This window comes from Corapipo altera, unplaced genomic scaffold (assembly GCF_003945725.1).
Source record: "Corapipo altera isolate COAL_440 unplaced genomic scaffold, ASM394572v1 61553, whole genome shotgun sequence".
Classification (NCBI taxonomy): Eukaryota; Metazoa; Chordata; class Aves; order Passeriformes; family Pipridae; genus Corapipo; species Corapipo altera.
In genome coordinates this window covers 6,652,198-6,669,607 of record NW_020884918.1, presented here as the reverse complement: position 1 = coordinate 6,669,607, position 17,410 = coordinate 6,652,198, and the positions used below count along the sequence as shown (strand labels likewise).

Below are 17,410 nucleotides of genomic sequence, written 5' to 3'. Positions count from 1 at the left end.
AATTTCTGCAGGTTTCCCATAAAGAGATCTTAGTGTTCCTGTTTATGTATGTACTCCATGTGTATGGAGTCAAACACATAACTCATCACAAGTTAAATTTTTGGCAGGAAAAAAAAGAGTTTTGACTCTTTCTGGGTTGTCAGAACTCCTTTCCTCAGGGTTAAGCTGTCTTCATTGTAATTGCCTTTAGAATTCTCAGTACTTGGAGTCCTGCTGGGCCAAGTCCCCCATGCTCCAAAAAGAGAGTGTCTGTCCCAAACAATTTGCAGCCTGAATACAAGAAAAGGAAAGCATGCAGATGGGGAGAGCCAAAAAAGTGAGGATACACCTCTAGAGACAGCAACAGCGAGCAGTCTGCACCTGCCATCTGCTAAACTCCCTTTGGCAAAGGTTTCTGCTCAGCAGCTGTATCTGAAATGTTTCTATCAATCCAAACTATTCTTCTCCCTTCCTCTCATGCAATCATTGTGGTTTTATCTTTCTTTTTCCTCAATTTTTCTGCATTTTGTGTGTTGCTGCTTTGACGCTTTGTGTTTTTATTGTTTCTCCTTATCTCCACTGCCCACATTCTTCTCAGATTTTGAGGACCCAGACTTCAGCTGCTTCAGTTACAGAGGTGGCCAGACAAAAAATGGCCATCTCCCACCACTAATTCCCTAGAGACTGGTGCAACCTGAGTCTGCAGCACAGGTTCTGGATAACAAACTTTTTGGCATGATGCTGTTACACCTGTGCAGAACTTGGGTCAGCATAGCAAGTCATTTAGCTGATCTGTAAGTAATTCTAGAATGATTTGGCTTGGAAGGGGCCTTCAAGACCATCTACCATGGGCAGAGACATCTTCTACTAGACCAGGTTGCTCCGAGCCCTGTCCAACCTGGACTTCAACACTTCCAGGGATCCAGGGGCAGCCACAGCTTCTCTGGGCCACCTGTGCCAGGGCCTCATCACCCTCACAGTCAGGAGGAATTCCTTCCAAATATCCCATCTAACCCTGCCCTCTGGTAGTGGGAAGCCATTCCCCCTGTCCTGTCACAGCAAGCCCTGCTAGAAAGTTTGTCCCTGTAAGGGACAGACCCCTGCTCATGACACACGGTGGACGATGGTGGAGACCTCTTCCGCTCTCCCTGCTGCCGTAACACCGTGGTCCCAGGCTCGTCTCTGGCTGCTCCCAGCCCCACAGAGAGTAAGAAAGACCCTACAGAGGAACTGTTTTTTGTTTGATGGGCTTAGCAGGAAAGCTGCCAGGTGGAACCCAGCCAAGAGGCAGCAGACCATGACGGGCAGACCCACACTGTTTAGACAGCAGCAGCGACCCAAGGGAAGAATCCAGCCAAGGAGGGGGAAGCCCCCACACACACATCCACACGGGCACATCCACACTCACACATGGGCCCGGTGCAGCCGGAGGTCAAGGTCCAATTAGGTACTTTATTACTCATTTAAGCCTTGTCTGGCTTTCAGGGCTGGGAGAATGCTGGTGCGCGCACATGAACCCGCGGCTCAGCCGGGACGGGCAGCGATTTGCATCTGAAGCGAGTCACTGATCCCATTCCCAGGAGGTTTACTTGATGCATGGCTTAGCTGAGGGGCAGCTTGGTTTTATTTACCGCCGGGACTTGGCACACGCTGGCGGTTCCGCATTCACCCGCAGCCCCAAGGACCTGCGAGCTGCCTCTCGCTTCCAAAGACCACATAGAGAGTGGTTTGCACAGGAGAGTTAGTCCCCTAGGACTTCCCGATCCCATCAATCCCTCTACCTCCCATACTCCAAAAAGCTGAAGGCTTTCCTAGGAAATTCCACCGCTCTGGGTAGAAGGGACCTTCAAGACCACCTTGTTCCAGCCCCCTGCCATGGGCAGGGACACCTTCCACTAGACCAGGTTGCTCCACACCCTGTCCAACGTGGCCTTCAAGGCTTCCAAGGATGGAGAATACCACCAGCCTCAGCCAACGGGAACCGAGCAGAGGGCAAATGACAGTGCAGATCAATCAAACAGACCCAGGGAGACACGTCCCAGAGGTTACCAGGGACAAGAAGTTGATTGAAGACAAGACTGGAAGCTGGATGTGGTCGACACACATGCAAAACCTCAACAATAACAGGGAACATAACACGGGGAGGGGGGGGAGCGAGAGGGTTTAAAAATAAAGGTTTATCAGCTTCCTACATGTGTTTGTGCTGAGTCAGGTCCATCCTCACAACAGTCTCCCACATGACGGAAACAAGTCAAACAGCTGAGAAGGTGAGTTCAACAGGGTGAACACTCAACACCTGGAAATATGATGCCATTTTTCTGGATGACAAATGACTAAATCAAGAGAGAGAGACCAGGGAAAAAGAGTCATTGATTCATTAGATGCCCAAGCACATGGAAAAGTGACCACTGATACCAAATTCAGCTGCAAAGAAAGTTATTTAGACACCAAAGTAAGCACCCAGGTCATGAAGGGAATAAAAAAAATCGCAAGTGGGAGCATAGAAACTGGCTGCAAGGATCAAAACTGAAGTTGCTTTTCCTTAGAAGTCTAAACAGGACCTATGCTTTTTAAAATCCATTCCAACTTTCAGTACTTGAGCAGCTGGAAATCCATGACAGGCTAGGGCTGTGTCACAGGAAGAAGGGCTTCTCCTCCCAAATCTAAAGCCATGTGCAAATATGCAGGCAGAAACCTGATATGCTCAATCCTGGAGCCTGGCCAGCAGCACAGGCTCCAGGACTGAGCACATCTCTCTGATGCAGAAAGAGCAGTCTCCTGAGCTAAAAAAAAAAAGAAAAAAGAAAAAAAAACCCCAAACCTTCTGTTTGCTTGTGGAATTTCTACCCAGAACCCTAATTTGGAACCTTATCAGTTACAAGCTTTGGGGAGTCTAGTTCTTTAAGAGCCATCTGTTCCTTCTGGCACAGAGAGTAAGTTTCCCAGATCTAGCTGCTTCTTTCAGGACAACACTGCTTGGGACAAGATCTCAAGAGCCATAACCCTGCAGTAGCTCAAGCCTAGGCAAAAGCAGTACCCTTGTCATACAGTGGAGTGCCCAATTCTGCAACTGGCACAGCCCTAAAGTGAGCTGCTCAGGTTTATCCAACTGCCTAAATGCATAGTGAGCTTTTTCTAAGTCTGAGAGTCTCATTGTACTTCCTCAGCATCTGAAAAATGTTGCCTGAACACACCCCAAAGCAACTGTGTTGTAGAGGTTGGATCAGGATCCGTGAACCTGAGTGCTCCAAATGTCATGAACCTGCAAAACTGGGCAAGAGAACGACCTCATACTGCAAAATACAGTCCCTGTGCAGTTTCAGATGTTCAGTAAACACTAACTGGGATATTCACATCTCCACCCATTAATTTAATTGTTATCCAATGTGTTCATTGCCATAAGACAAGGGGAGAATGTCTTCCCACTGCCAGAAGGCAGGGTTAGATGGGATATAGGGAAGGAGTTGTTGGCTGTGAGGATGGTGAGGCCCTGGTACAGGTTGCCCAGAGAAGCTGTGACTGCCCCATCCCTGGAAATGTTGAAGTCCAGGTTGGACAGGGCTTGGAGCAACCTGTTCTAGTGTAAGGTGTCCCTGCCCATGGCAGGGGGTGGAACAAGATGAGCTCTGAGGTCTCTCCCAACCAAACCATTCTATAATTTCATTGAAGTTCTCTGCCCTTATCAAGGGGAAAAGGTGTTTAAAGCTTTAGTGAATCCCACAGGGGATGTTTTGGAGATGAAATTCCTGGATTCATGTAGGCAGAGGAAGAGGTTGGATTAGAAAAGGTGCCAGTGTTGTTACTTTGTTTGGTCGTTTTGGTTGGTTGGTTTTTTTTTAAGGTTAAGAATCCCTAGGCATGCCTAACTTCTGTAGGAATGGCTGAGGGAGCTAGGTTTGTTTATTCTCTAGAAGAGGAGGCTCAAGGGGGACCTCATCACTGAGCCTTCACTGTCCGGGAGCTTAGAAGTGGAGGAAACTTTTGTAATAATTTATAAAAGCTTTGGTCATTCAGGAATATTTATTGCATGTCGTATTACTGTTGTAGGGATTTCGGTTCATTGTCTCAAGACCTTGATACTGCCTGGAGGGCACGGGAGGGAAGCTGTGCCTCCCTGGGGAGATTTAACTGGTGCTTCTCATTGCAGAGAACTGAGCCATTGATGGGTTTTGTGACCTGGTTGATTCACTTTACTTCTTTTTACCTTCATTTCCCTCCTCGCACTTCATGGTGTTGCTTTATGCAATGTGATCCCTGGGCAATTGTTCTTTATTTAGGGGTACCTGAATAGCACCTGAAAAAAATAATGGAATTTTGATATATTTTGAGGCCTCCAAGATCTGCTTTCTTTCCCATACCAATTAAATCCTCTGGAATAAGTTCTGCTCTACTACGTAAGGTGATCTACAGCCATCTCTTTATCTTCCCTTTATGCTGAGCACCAGGAATAAAGAAAAACAGAGAGAAAACAAATAAGCCCTGCCAGAGACAAATGGGCTTCATCTGGAGTTAATTCTTGTTTTGCTGTTGCACACACTGTGATATTTCTGCTCTCCTCTAATTCATCTCCCTCCCGGCCAGCACAGGCTTGCACAGATGCAGCTGAAAGTGGAATGAGGCCCAAGGTCCATGAACACTTCACTCAAGATTAAAGGTACTCCGTGAATGCAGAGTATGTTGTCAGGTGTTTCCAGACGAGAGAAAAACAGATTATCCTTCAACCTGGTCAACAAACGTATCACATTGCAGAGCCAGACTCTGGAAATATGGTTTGAAACAAACCAAAACTAGTTTGAGAGACAAAGGAAAATATGTTATCTTGTTATCCTTGGTAGCAAATAGGGTTGAGATGGTACAGTGTCTGACATAATTTCTTCAAGATTTCCTCTTGTTTTGTGTTAGTTTGTTTTGTTTTTTTTTTTAGGATTTTACTAGCTAATTTCTTGTTTGCTCTTCATTTGAAAATGCAAACCAAGGAGTTCCTGCCTCTGGAAGGAATTAAAAGCCATGTGGATGAGGCACTTCAGGACATGGGTTAGTGGTGGCCTTGGCAGCGCTGGGGGAATAGTTGAACTTGATGATTTTGGAGTGTTCTTCCAACCCAAATGATTCTTCTGTTATTCTATGACCAAACCATTGGGACAGTTTCTCATGTTAAAAAGCAGAGTGAGGATTTGGTGCTGTTAAGCACTGAGCTCCCCACTGCCACATGGCAGATTTTTGTAAAAGAAACCCTGTTGGTTCCTTGGGGAGATGATGGTTTTGGTAGATAAAGGCAATATGTCGAGGTAAGACTCTTGCTTTGGAAATTTGTTTTCACTATGCTGAAATTGGCAGAGCTTTCAGAGCTGTTCCAAATGCTCATGGAGAAGATTTTAAGTGGGCTGTAATTTGAGTGAGATGGAGAAGTCTCAAACAAATTCAAAAAAGTCAGGTATTACATCTTGTGTGTTTAAGTTTGATTTAAATTTCACTTTAAGCATTTCAGCTGGACTTAAAATTTTGCTGTCATGAGAGATGAAGAGTTGATCATGATGGGTCAACTTTTTTGGTAGTGGGTTTTTTGTTTGTTTGTTTATTTGTTTGTTTTTTTGTTTGTTTTGGGGTTTTTTGTTATGTTTTTATAAAAAGAGATAAAAATCACAATTTAGAAACTGCAGAGGGGTTATCAGAGGTAATTGTCTCTTTCTTACCTGGTGTATTGATAGGTGGATACATCCTTCAGCTCCACATGATGCTGATAATTCAGACATGATGCTGATAATTATGCCCTTTCTACCATGGGCTGAGCACAATGGTCCATGCAGCCACATGCTCCAAAACTCATCCCACGGTGTGCTTCTGTCCCTTTTTTCATTCTTCCAGCCTGGTTTACATACATGTCAGTGAAGCCTAAGGGAAAAGAAGTGAGAATATGTGCTTCTTGCCATAGCTGTTGGTTGTCTGGGCAGCTCCCTTGGGTTCTTATGCTCTGTCCCGTGTGCAGAGAGCCCCGGGGCAGGACCCCCTCGTGGTCGTGGTGCATGACAAGCATTCCCCAACTCTGAGGCTCTTGGAAATCAAAACACCCATTTAATAACCTGAACTCATTCATTTTCACATCAAAGGCAGGGCTAACAGTGGTTTTAGATCTGCTTCAGTGTCTTCCAGCTTAGGCCAGCTTTCCCAGGAGGTACAAGAAAGCAGTAAAGGAAGACCTGGCATACACCCTTTGCAGTAGGTGAGCATAGTCTTGAGAAGAGGATTTATCTACAGATCTAGAAATCTGAGTTGCTCCAAGATTGAAATTCCTGCATATGTAGAAACCCCTGCGCAAAACCTGTGTTTCTTGTCTCTTGACAAGTGAAAGCATCAACCACAAAGTCCATAAAATGTCAAGTTCTGGCAGAAGCTCTTGCAAACATGCTGGAGAACTGGTCTGGGGGCTCAGGTTTTGGTATGGTATGGTCTCCTCTGCTGTAGGAAAGGGCTTTTTGCAGGGACTGTTATTGTCTTAGATTTGTTTTCTGAGTGTTTTGAAGAATAAGGGATATGATAAGAGCAGAAGATGACCAGAAAGTGGAGGTCATCAAGGGACAGGCAGAGAAGCCTCATCCTCTGCATGGTTGGGTGCATCCTCTGAAGACAGTCCAGAAGATCCTAGTTTGAGCCCACATTCTTCTTTGGGCACCTGAACACCTGAGAATTGCTCATATGAATTATTTTAGGCCCCTGAACTGGAACATGAAAGTCAATATGAGTTAACCTGCTTATTGTCATGGGCAGAGAAAAGTGCTTTGTCTGTGGTTTTGCTGCACAAATTCTTCTTTTAGACTTTTTTTTTGTCTTTGTCCCCTCTGGACCATCTGTGAGATTAGAAAGTGCCTGAGCAGGGAAAAGGATGAAATTAACTTTCCTAACTTTCCCTCACTTATTTTTCAGTTCTGCCTGTACTCAGAGGGCAGTTCAGGAATGCCAATGGTCTGTAGAGGGTTGCTCTGTTCCTAGTCAGTTTGTCACTTACTTTTGGCTTTGGTTTGCAACCTGACAGCAAATGGCCACTCCAATTTGAAGCTCCCCAGACTGAGCACCACCATGCTGGAGGTGCCTGGAGAACACATCCCTGGGCTGTGACTCAGGAAGTCTGGTCATGGATGAGTGGAGCATGTTGGTGTTACTACAGTAACCGGTGGGAGGCTGCCCAGCAGCTTTACAGGTCTAACAAAGAACATCAGCAGCCTCATGGTGTGCTCCCTTGAGGGTGCAAGAAACACACTGGGGACCAGATTGTCCCCAGAGGCTGAAAATTCAAAGCTACCCCTTGGTGACACAACATCAGGGACTATTTATTCTGCAGCTTCCAATGAGGTGGGAGCTCTGACAATGTTTTCTACTGATGAAAAAGGCCGTAGTTGCCAAACTAAGCATTGCCCCTTTTTTCACCCTTGATCAACACTGGTCCCTGATGTTACACATGGGGTTGAGGGACTGTGTCTGTCTGTCTGTCTGCTCATTCTAACCTGTGCTTGCACACAGCTTTGTGCAGGATTGCCACGTGGGGAGCTGGGGTCACATTTGGCACATTGTAAGATGTCCCTTGGTAGCTTTCACACCCTCTGCAACCATCCTGAGCTTGCCGTGGGTCTGCAGTAGGATTGTCTTAGACCCAGCAGCCTTTTGGTTGAAAGGAAAACCGCAAGATCAAGATGGGAGCAGCATAAATGTTTGTCTTTAAATAGGTTTCACCCTTGAAAATCACCTTCAGCCAGGCTGGGTTGCTGGTAATGTCCTTTCCCACCTCTCACACTTCAGCAAGCAGCTCATGTCCAGACCTGAAGCAGTTTCACCTGCATTTGTGGACAGTAGGTACAGTGAGAATAGTGAGTTATGGGGATGCTGTTGAGGGATTTCTGGCCTCAAAGTCTGGGTGGGCTTCAAGCATCCTGCAGGAACAGAGACCAGCAACCTCATAGTCTGCTGTTGGCAGCTTGCCAAGGGCTTCAGAGCATATTTGGTCTGCCTGTGCCAGTCTGTGACCTTTAGGTTGTCCTTCAGTGTCAGTGTTGATGGCCAACCTTGGAACTACTTTGCTGTTCTGTGCTACAGACAGAGACCCTTTTTTGTGGTCAGCCAGCCAGTCAAAATAATACAACTGTGATTGCTTCAGCATCATCTCCAGAGACTCTGGGGAGTCCAGTAGCCAGGAGGGGGATGCTTGGTGTGCATTTTGCAATAAGTCACCTTTAACTGCAATGGGTACAGAGACCGTCTGCAGTTTAACAAGCACTGAGAGGCTTTTTGTTGCCGGGGGGGAGTGGATCTGTTCACAGCAAAATTCAAGTTAATAGCTCCTAAAATATTCAACCTGCTGGGCCCCAGCTGCTCCATCTTAACAATTGTGTATGGAGGGTGCTCCAAGAGAGATGGAAAGGGACTTTGGACAAGGGCCTGGAATGACACGACAAGGGGGAATGGCTTCCCACTGCCAGAAGGCAGGGTTAGACAGGATATTGGGCAGGAATTCTTGGCTATGAGGGTGATGAGGCCCTGGCACAGGTTGCCCAGAGAAGCTGTGGCTGCCTCTGGATCCCTGGAAGTGTTGAAGTCTGGGTTGGATGTGGCTTGGAGCAACACATTCTAGTGGAAGGCATCCCTGCCATGGCAGAGGGTGGGACAAGATGATCTTTAAAGTTCTTCCTTCCAACCCAAACCATTCCAGATTCTATGATTTTTTTTTTTTTCCCCAAAAAGCAGGATGGAAAAGCCACATCCGCATGCGTCCAAGCCTGAACTTGGTCCTTTGCTTTGTTTTTTGAGCTCAGTCCCATTAAAGCTATGGAATAAGATGCTCTAGGCAGGGCAGTCTGGATAGGCTGGCACAAACAGCCTCCTGGTCATTGGAGCAACAAAATGCTGCTGAAACTGCACGAGGAGGTAACTCAGCGGGATTACAAAAACAAATTTTGCTTCTTTCTTAAATAAAATGTTCTTTTTTTTTTTAAATGTAATTTAAAAGCTGATACAGTAAAACTGAAATAAAAACAACACAGCAGGAATTTATAAAAAACTGGTTTTGTTTGCCAGTCACAGAGTAGAACAATGTGCCTCTTTGTCTGAAGCACGGATTATGCAGGAATAAAATAATAAATAAAAGGGCTGCTGAATGGTGCTGACATCGTGTGCCTTCTGAAGGACACTGAATTACCAAGAGGAATAAATCATCCTTGGTTTACAAACAAACAGGCTTGCTGGTGTGCCCATCTCCCAAATTGTAAATCAGCCCCAGCTCGACCCTGGCAGTGAGCAGCTGTCCCAGTCCTATGGCCAGGTCTGGAGCTGGAGCGAGGCAGGTGCTGCAGGTGGCTTTATCCTGGCTTTAAATAAAATTCAGACTGGTAGAGAGAGCAGAGAGCACAGCTCTGCTGCTGTACAACCACCGTGGATCCCCACGGATAACGAGGAGCCTGACTGGGCGAGGACACAGTCCTTCAGCTTCAATTCCCAAGTTGGCCACGAGTATAGGCAAGAGTGATACGATCACCAGCTGGTGATGGCTCAGAAACACAAGGGAGGAGAGGTCCCTTCCCGTTTATCCTTCCCAAGTTGCTGAAACAACAGCAGAGCACAGGAACCAGCACTGCAGCCCCAGTTTAACACAGCAACTTCCCAGGAAAGGTTGCTCTTGCTGTGAGTAGTAGCTGTTTCTTCTGGATTCTCAAGCCAGGATCCATGAAGATATCAAGGAGGGAGCCCTCTAAATGCCTTTGAGGTTTTTTTGGCCCCTACAGAAACTTCCTGTGAAGTGGGGGCTGATACTTGGCAAACAGCCTGGAACTCTGGTGTCCTACATCCATGGATGAGTGCACCATGCCTGCTGCTGTTACCACAGCTCCCGGTGGGAAATTCCACACTGGCTGGAAGGTTTTTTGTTGCATGGGGTTCACCAGGTAACAGCAGCCAAGAGGGACAGGGCCCAGCAATGCAGGTGTGCCCTCTGCCCACCTGTGCCTTCCACCTCTCCGTGGAAGGCCAGTAGAGTTTTCCTTTATAAGATGCAGGTGAGGAGTGGCTGCCAGCTGTGCCTCTCCTGGGGGGTCCTAGGAGAGAATGCAATTGGGAACTGAGCTCCAAGGGTTTCTGCACAAGGGCTGCATCTCTTCCAACCTCGCCAGCACCGAAAGGGTTATGTCAGGGAGCAGATGGCCTGGCTGGAACAAGTTCTCCTCTATCACTGTTTGCCAAAGAATCATATCAAACCCTTTCCTGGACCTCAGCTGCTTTGATGTGTGGCTCTGGACGTGCAGAGACATGGGAAGACTGTCAGCTTGCTAAGGCAATACCACTGCTCATCTCACTTTCTTGGTACTGGGGCTGGGAATGGGGTTTCTGCTGCAGGGAAGGAGCAACTCATCCTCAGGTATTTCAAAGCTTGCCCTGGATGCTCTCCTATGCTTTTTCCACTCCTCTGCTAAGGAGGAGGAGAGTACTCAGAGCCTTCCAGGGGTTACATACTGGGGGGGGGGGGGGTTGTGCACACAGGAAGAAGACAAGGAGGAGCTCAAGATGTCAGCTGAGCTTTGGAGGGAGTTGGAATGTCAGTTGTCCTTGGTCAAGCCCCGTGCTGGGAGGCTGTTTGATAGGAATGGTGGTGGGAAGAACCTCCCGGGTAATGGCAGACCAGTGGGTGGGCTGAGAGTGGTGACACTGAACTGGATGGATGGAGTGTAACTTAATGCTGGGGAGTAGTTAATACAGGTGAGGAATGGGAAGCAGAAGGTGAGAGGAAAAGACTGAGAAAGAGGTGGGCCTGGACTTGTGGGTAAGAGGGGTAGCTGTCCCCAGCGCTGCTGGTGGGGTTGCACTGACAGCCACTGGGGTTTGTATAGAATCCCAGGATGGTTTGGGTTGGAAGGGACCTTCAAAACCCTCTCTTTTCACCACCCTGCCATGGGCAGGGACACCTTCCACTAGACCATATTGCTCCAAGCCACATCCAGCCTGTACTTCAACACTTCCAGGGATCCAGGGGCTTCTCTGGACCACCTGTGCCAGGGTTTCACCACCCTCACAGACAACAATTCCTTTCCAATATTCCATCTAACCCTGCCCTCTGCCAGTGGGAAGTCATTCCCCCTTATCCTCTCCCTCCATCCCCAAGTCCCTCTCCAGCTCTCCTGGAGCCCCTTTAGGCGGTGGAAGGGGTTCTCAGGTCTCCCTGCAGCCTTCTCTTCTCCAGGTGAACCCCCCCAGCTCTCCCAGCCTGGCTCCAGAGCAGAGGGGTTCCAGCCCTTGGAGCATCTCCATGGCCTCCTCTGGACTCTCTCCAGCAGCTCCACATCCCCGTGCTGTTGTTCCCCAGGGAACGGGAGGCAGCTCTGCAGGGGGATCTCACCGGAGCAGAGTAGCTGATATTTGGGTGCAGATATTGAGCCTTTGGAGGACAAGCATGGGCTCACTGATCTCTAAATGTGGGCGGCAGTGGAAGAGGCCTGTTCTTGTAAAACTTGGAAGAAAAAGCAATGAGGAACATGGATATGAATCTATGGGACAGGGAGTGCTCAGCAGATGGGAGCCAACCCGAGGATGCAAATGGAAAAACATGGGTGCAGGTTGACTTTCACAGATAGTGATTATGAAGAATTATCCAAAAAATCTGTCTTCTAAATGTTTTCTGGGCACTAATGATGAAGAGCAGATCTTGGCTTTGGCTCCAGTGACCTGCAGAGGATGTGATTTGAATTAACACAATCTTTATTAAAATGCTTGGGGTTTTTTTTAACATATAATTTTAGTGGAAGTGAAAGAGTGGAAAATTTTTTTCTGGCTGCTTTCTCTTGTCCCAGTTATTTGCAGAGCTAGTGATGATTATCATAAGGAGATAATATCTATTAAATACCACAAGTCTATTTGATTTTGTCCTTGCTTCCCCCCGCTACTTAATAACTTGTAATAGAACTAGAAGAAAAGGAAACACTGGTGGGTTATTTCTTTAAGTCTTTCTTTCCTTTTCCATTTTTTTCCTCGATCATTTATCAGCATTTCACTTACACAATCAGGTTCGTTTCTTCTCCCATGTGGCTGACAGGTTTTCTCCACCTATTTCTCATGGTCTTCCAGTTGAGAAGGGGAAACAACCATGAAGAGCACTATTACAGAGTAGCAAAAGTTAATTGAGGATCTTTGGATCAAACTGAAAAACCGGAGCTTCTCTTGGCTCATTTCTGTAAAGATGAACTGGATATAAAGTTCATCATGTCCTGTTAAGTAGCTGTTGGCCAGAACACAGAATCAGCCTAGGTCAGGGCTTTGATGTTGTTACTGGAGCTGGCTTGGAGGCAGCGTGTGGCTTGGACTTCACACAGCAATTTGCGTCGATAACTGAGGATGATGGGAGGAAGAAACCTGACAAAAATGTGTACAGGGTTTTAATTTTGCTACATTTATGCCTTTCATTACCGGTCTTGCACAGCGCGGCACGTGTGCCTCACCTGGGCGTTCCACCAACAGCGCCAGCTCTCTGGGCCAGCATCTCTCCACGGGTTAAAAACCATCAGAGACTTGCTGAAGCCCAAGGGGACACTCCAGGACATGTTTAAGGGGAGCCAGCTGGAACACTTGTGCATCCCTGAGCTGTGGTCCCACCGAGCAGTGAACCCCGAGCCCATGGGACAGCGGCCGCTTGGAGCTCTCGGGACAAGGACTCAAGAGGGGTCGGGAGGAAACTCTGCAGACACAACTAACAGAGAAGCTGTCGTGTCATGTCCCTGCTGTTGCAGCTTTAGCTCCTTTGGCTGGGGAAATCATTAAGGGAATTATGTACAGTGTGTAGAAGTGCTGCTGCTCTCCTGGGGATAGATGTTCTACCTTAACAGCCATTAGGAGTGTTACAGAGTCCTGAAAGATCGTCTCATCCCACCCCCTACCATGAGCAGGGACACCTTCCACTAGAACAGGTTACTCCAAGCCATGTTCAGCCTGGACTTCCAACACTTCCAGGGATCCAGGGGCAGACACAGTTTCTCTGGGAAATCTGTACCAGGGCCTCACCACCCTCACAGACAACAATTCCTGTCCAATATCCCATCTAACCCTGCCCTCTGGCAGTGGGAAGCCATTCCTCTCGTCCTCTCCCTCTATCCCTTGTCCCAGGTCCCTCTCCAGCTCTCCTGGTGCCCTTTAGGGGTCTCAGGTCTCCTTGGATCCTTCTCTTCTCCAGGTCAACCCCCCCAGCTGTCCCAGCCTGGCTCCAGAGCAGAGGGGCTCCAGCCTTTTGAGCATCTCCATGGCCTTTCTCTCCCTTTTAATTTTCAATTTCTTTTACCTGCTGCCATATTATATGTGGATTAGACCACGTCAGACCAGGCTGAACTACTAGAAGAAATATTTAGTAAGCAAAATAAACTCCTCAACTATTTTTTTTTTCTTGAGGATTGCTCAGGAGAGAAGATCATGAACTGTTCTGGTGTGTGTGCTGAGCTGTTATCCAAGGTGAAGGTATCTGGGCTTTGTTTCTCTCACTGGCTTGTGGAGTGTTTTTAAGGTAAATCTGTTAATCTTCTCATACTATGGGTCGATTTTGTTGTGTTTGAACAGATTTGTGTTCCTCAGCAATAAAGACAACACTAATAAACTCTTTGTAAAGAGAGCAGCAAGGTTCTTGAATAACCTTAGTCCTCTGCAAATCACACAGATCCACTGATTTGGAATTTAGAGAGAAATTTTGAGCTTTACTATTCAGCTTATTTTGAGATCATTGGATGTTCCCTCCATGGCAACGCATGAATAAAATACAACTCAGCTTTTCCATGAATGTTTCTTTAATGGGTTATTCAAAGAACCGACAGATTGGCTGTTTCACAGAGATCTGCAGAGCAAGGCTCTTCTTCTCATTAACATCTGCAGATTTTATGGCAGGGGAGTATGATTATTTCAGTACCCTTGCTTAGCTCCAGCTAAGCTGGTGTGGCCTTTCTCTTCATAGCTTTGTAGGACACATCTGTTTTCAGCCAAAAACAGGATATGGAAAGGAAAGGAGGAAAAAAAAGTCACTGAGGTTTGGTCCAAGTCTCGTGTCATTTCTTACTTTGTCTGAGCTGGTTTGCCTGTTTCCAGTAATAAGCAAAGGTGGAACAACATGGCCTGGAAAGCCTGTTTTATTGGTCCATTTTACTAATTTTTCAATGTTATTACAAGTCAGGTCAGAAGAAAAGGATTCTGAATGTGTGCACTTTTTGTCTTCTTTATATGGATTGCCATAAATATGCTGAAGTTTCATGAAACAGCTGCAAAACAACCTGGAACAGAAAGGACAGAGATAGGAAAAGCCAGTAATCGAGCAATAAAAAATGATCTGATTTTTAGCTTTAAACTTGGGTCAGCTCTGGGTCAAGCTGCTTTACCTATCCCTCTGGGCAGCGTGAGGTCTCTCATGCTCTTACACGGACTTGCAGAAGTTGCCGGATCCTTTGTGTTTGCTGCTGGGCTGGATGGGATTGCTGGGAAGGCAATGAACTGTATAATTTATGTTGGAATGCCAGCATCGGAACAGGCGTGAAATTACAACTCGTTATCACAGGCTGAGGAGCAAGATCTTGGGTTTCCTGGACAGTCACAGTCACGTCTTGGAGAGGCTGCTCTTGGGGACCACCGAAAATATTTACCTGGTGGAGTGGGGCTGGGTTGTTGTTTCAGTATGGGAAGCCAGCAAAGAGTGTGATGTCCTTGTTCCTGAAAGGCTGGTCTTTTTCTTCCCAAACAAATTTTTTCTTCCTAGATTTTTGTAGTTTGGAAGCAACGTGAGACAGCTGGCACCTGCTACACTGGGGTCCTCTGCTGATCCACCTTTCAGCGCTGCCAAAGGGGGCTGTTACCCTGGGAAATGAGGGAGCAGAAAACTCCAAACGGACTTTGTGTTCAACGCGCCTCCTAAAGAGGGATTCTGGGGTGTACTTGACAGGCTGGGAGAGCTGGGGGGGTTCACCTGGAGAAGAGAAGGATCCAAGGAGACCTGAGAGCCCCTTCCAGGGCCTAAAGGGGCTCCAGGAGAGCTGGAGAGGGACTGGGGACAAGGGATGGAGGGACAGGACAAGGGGGAATGGCTTCCCACTGCCAGAGGGCAGGGTTAGATGGGATATTGAGAAGGAATTGTTGTCTGTGAGGGTGGTGAGGCCCTGGTACCTGTTTCCCAGAGAAGCTGTGTCTGCCCCTGGATCCCTGGAAGTGTTGAAGTCCAGGTTGGATGGGGCTCAGAGCAACCTGTTCTAGTGGAAGGTGTCCCTGTCCATGGCAGGGGGAGAACCAGATGGTCTTTAAGGTCCTTTTCCAACCCAAACCATTCTGGGATTCTGTGATTCTGACCCTGTGATACTTGGTGAAACAGGGCCTGGTTGCTGCTGCCTATGAGGCTGGACGGCCCTGGACAGGGGTGAGGGGGTTTATAAAACATTCCCCATGCTGGGCCTATTGTTCCTCAGAGAACAGCCTGACCTTTAGTGGGACCTGACTCATGGGGCTGAATGGAGTGGCTGTGAAAAACTGACCCCAGAGAAACCCAGGGGAGGGGGAGGGATGCCAAGCAGCTGAGAGCACAGTGGTCAGCCCCACAGCACGTCCAGCCTCAGCCCTGCCTCACACAGACTTAAGATGTGCCCACTCTGCCAGTCCCAAGCTGTCTAGAGACTTAAAAAATACCCTGAATTCTCTGGACACTTCAAAAAATTGCCCTCCTCTGTTTGTTTTCCCACTTGTCCAATGCACAACCAAACTCCTAACTAAGGTAGCTGTGCAGGGATGCATCTTGATGTGCCAGGAGCTGTGATTCCTCAATATATATGGAGCAGCAGGAGTGGTGCATTTGGGAGACAACACTTGGTGTGTGAAGGGCCAGAGGCCTGAAGAGGATGCCCATGGATGTGAAAGAGCTACAACCTGTTTCTCCCCTCTTGTGAGCTTATATTCTTCAACCTTTTCCTTTAGAGGCCAGCTCCTGCTTGTCCTTGCAGGGGGCTCACCCTGAAAGAGGCACCAGCCCTTGTGCTGCAGCTGTATCCAAGGGGTAGTAGCCAAAAAATCAGCTGCAGATATCTGGAATGACTTCTGGTATTAGCTCACACACACACACACACACACACACACACACACTTTACACACAGTGGAAAGAAGTCCCACAGGGACACATCAGGAAAAAAGCTCCACTTCTGGGGTGCAGAGTACATCAAACATCTCTCTGCCACATCCACCAAGGCAGTTTTCCTCACAGCCAGGTGCTGCTGGGTTTTCCATAGGAAAAGGTTAGCTAAGTAATTTGATGTAAATCTTCCTCAGCTCAGAGGTGTTTACTTTCTTTGCAGAGTCCTTCTGTTGCTGCTGGATTTGTGCCACCAGTTTGTGTCAGGCACAGTCAGAGTACAATGAGAGGCTTCCCTTTAAATTTGGTGATGTGGCTGCTGGAAAAAGCTGGGAAAATCTGGGAAAACTCAGTTAGCTATCAGGTTTGGGTAAGTTTTCTTAAAAGTATTCACCAGTGGGCTACCTAGTGAAGTTAGACAAAGGTGAGGCATTTCAGGCAAAATATAAGTGACGTTTAATGGAGAAAAAAAGCATTAATGTAGGAAATCAAAGGAGAAGAAGGAGTTTGTCTGAACTTGTCCTGACTAGCCTGGCACAGCAACAATTCCAGAGTCCACTGTGTTCACTGCAATAGCCATAGAGAGTAAGTAACACAAAATCTTTTTTTCCCCAGCCAAAAGCAGCAGTGGTATTGCCATGTCTGAAAGAAAACAGGTTGGGAAGGAAAGGTTTTGGTAGAGCTCCCTGCTGAACGTGGTTTATGGCCTTTGTGGGGAAGGGGCAGCCAGAACACCCCTCTACTGCAGCCCAGAGAAGGATTTTGATTTTCTATTATTCACTCTGCCAAAAAAAAAGATGATCCCTTGGTAGTGTTGAAATCATGTCCTCATTGCTGGGTTAAAACTGGAAGTAAACCTGTAATCGCAGGAACGTTTGGTTTGGAGGGGACCTTCAAATTCATCTCATTCCACCCCTGGCATGGACAGGGACAACTTACACTAGAACAGGTTGCTCCAAGCCATGTCCAGCCTGGACTTCAACACTTCCAGGGATCCAGGAGCAGCCACAGCTTCTCTGGGAAACCTGGGCCAGGGCCTCCCCATCCCCAAAGACAGCAATATCCCATCTAACCCTGCCCTCTGCCAGTGGGAAGTCATTCCCCCTTGTACTGTCCCTCCACGTCTTGTCCCCAGTCCCTCTCCAGCTCTCCTGGAGCCCCTTTAGGCCCTGGAAGGGGCTCTCAGGTCTCCCTGGAGCCTTCTCTTCTCCAGGTGAACCCCCCAGCTCTCCCAGCCTGGCTCCAGAGCAGAGGGGCTCCAGCTCTTGGAGGATGTCCTTAGCCCCCCTCTCCTAATGTATGATGGGCCTCTCTACAAAGCAGGAG

The 17,410-nt window shown here is 47.5% G+C and overlaps 1 long non-coding RNA gene across 1 annotated transcript; it reads right to left on the bottom strand.

Annotated features, from left to right (window-relative positions):
• Window positions 1-1,819: 1,819 nt before the first annotated feature.
• LOC113953218 lies at window positions 1,820-17,120 on the bottom strand. Its single transcript, XR_003529791.1, has 3 exons — window positions 17,068-17,120; window positions 8,034-8,040; window positions 1,820-1,910 (listed from the first exon to the last, which is right to left on the bottom strand). It is a non-coding gene; the product is annotated as an uncharacterized LOC113953218 (long non-coding RNA).
• Window positions 17,121-17,410: the final 290 nt, after the last annotated feature.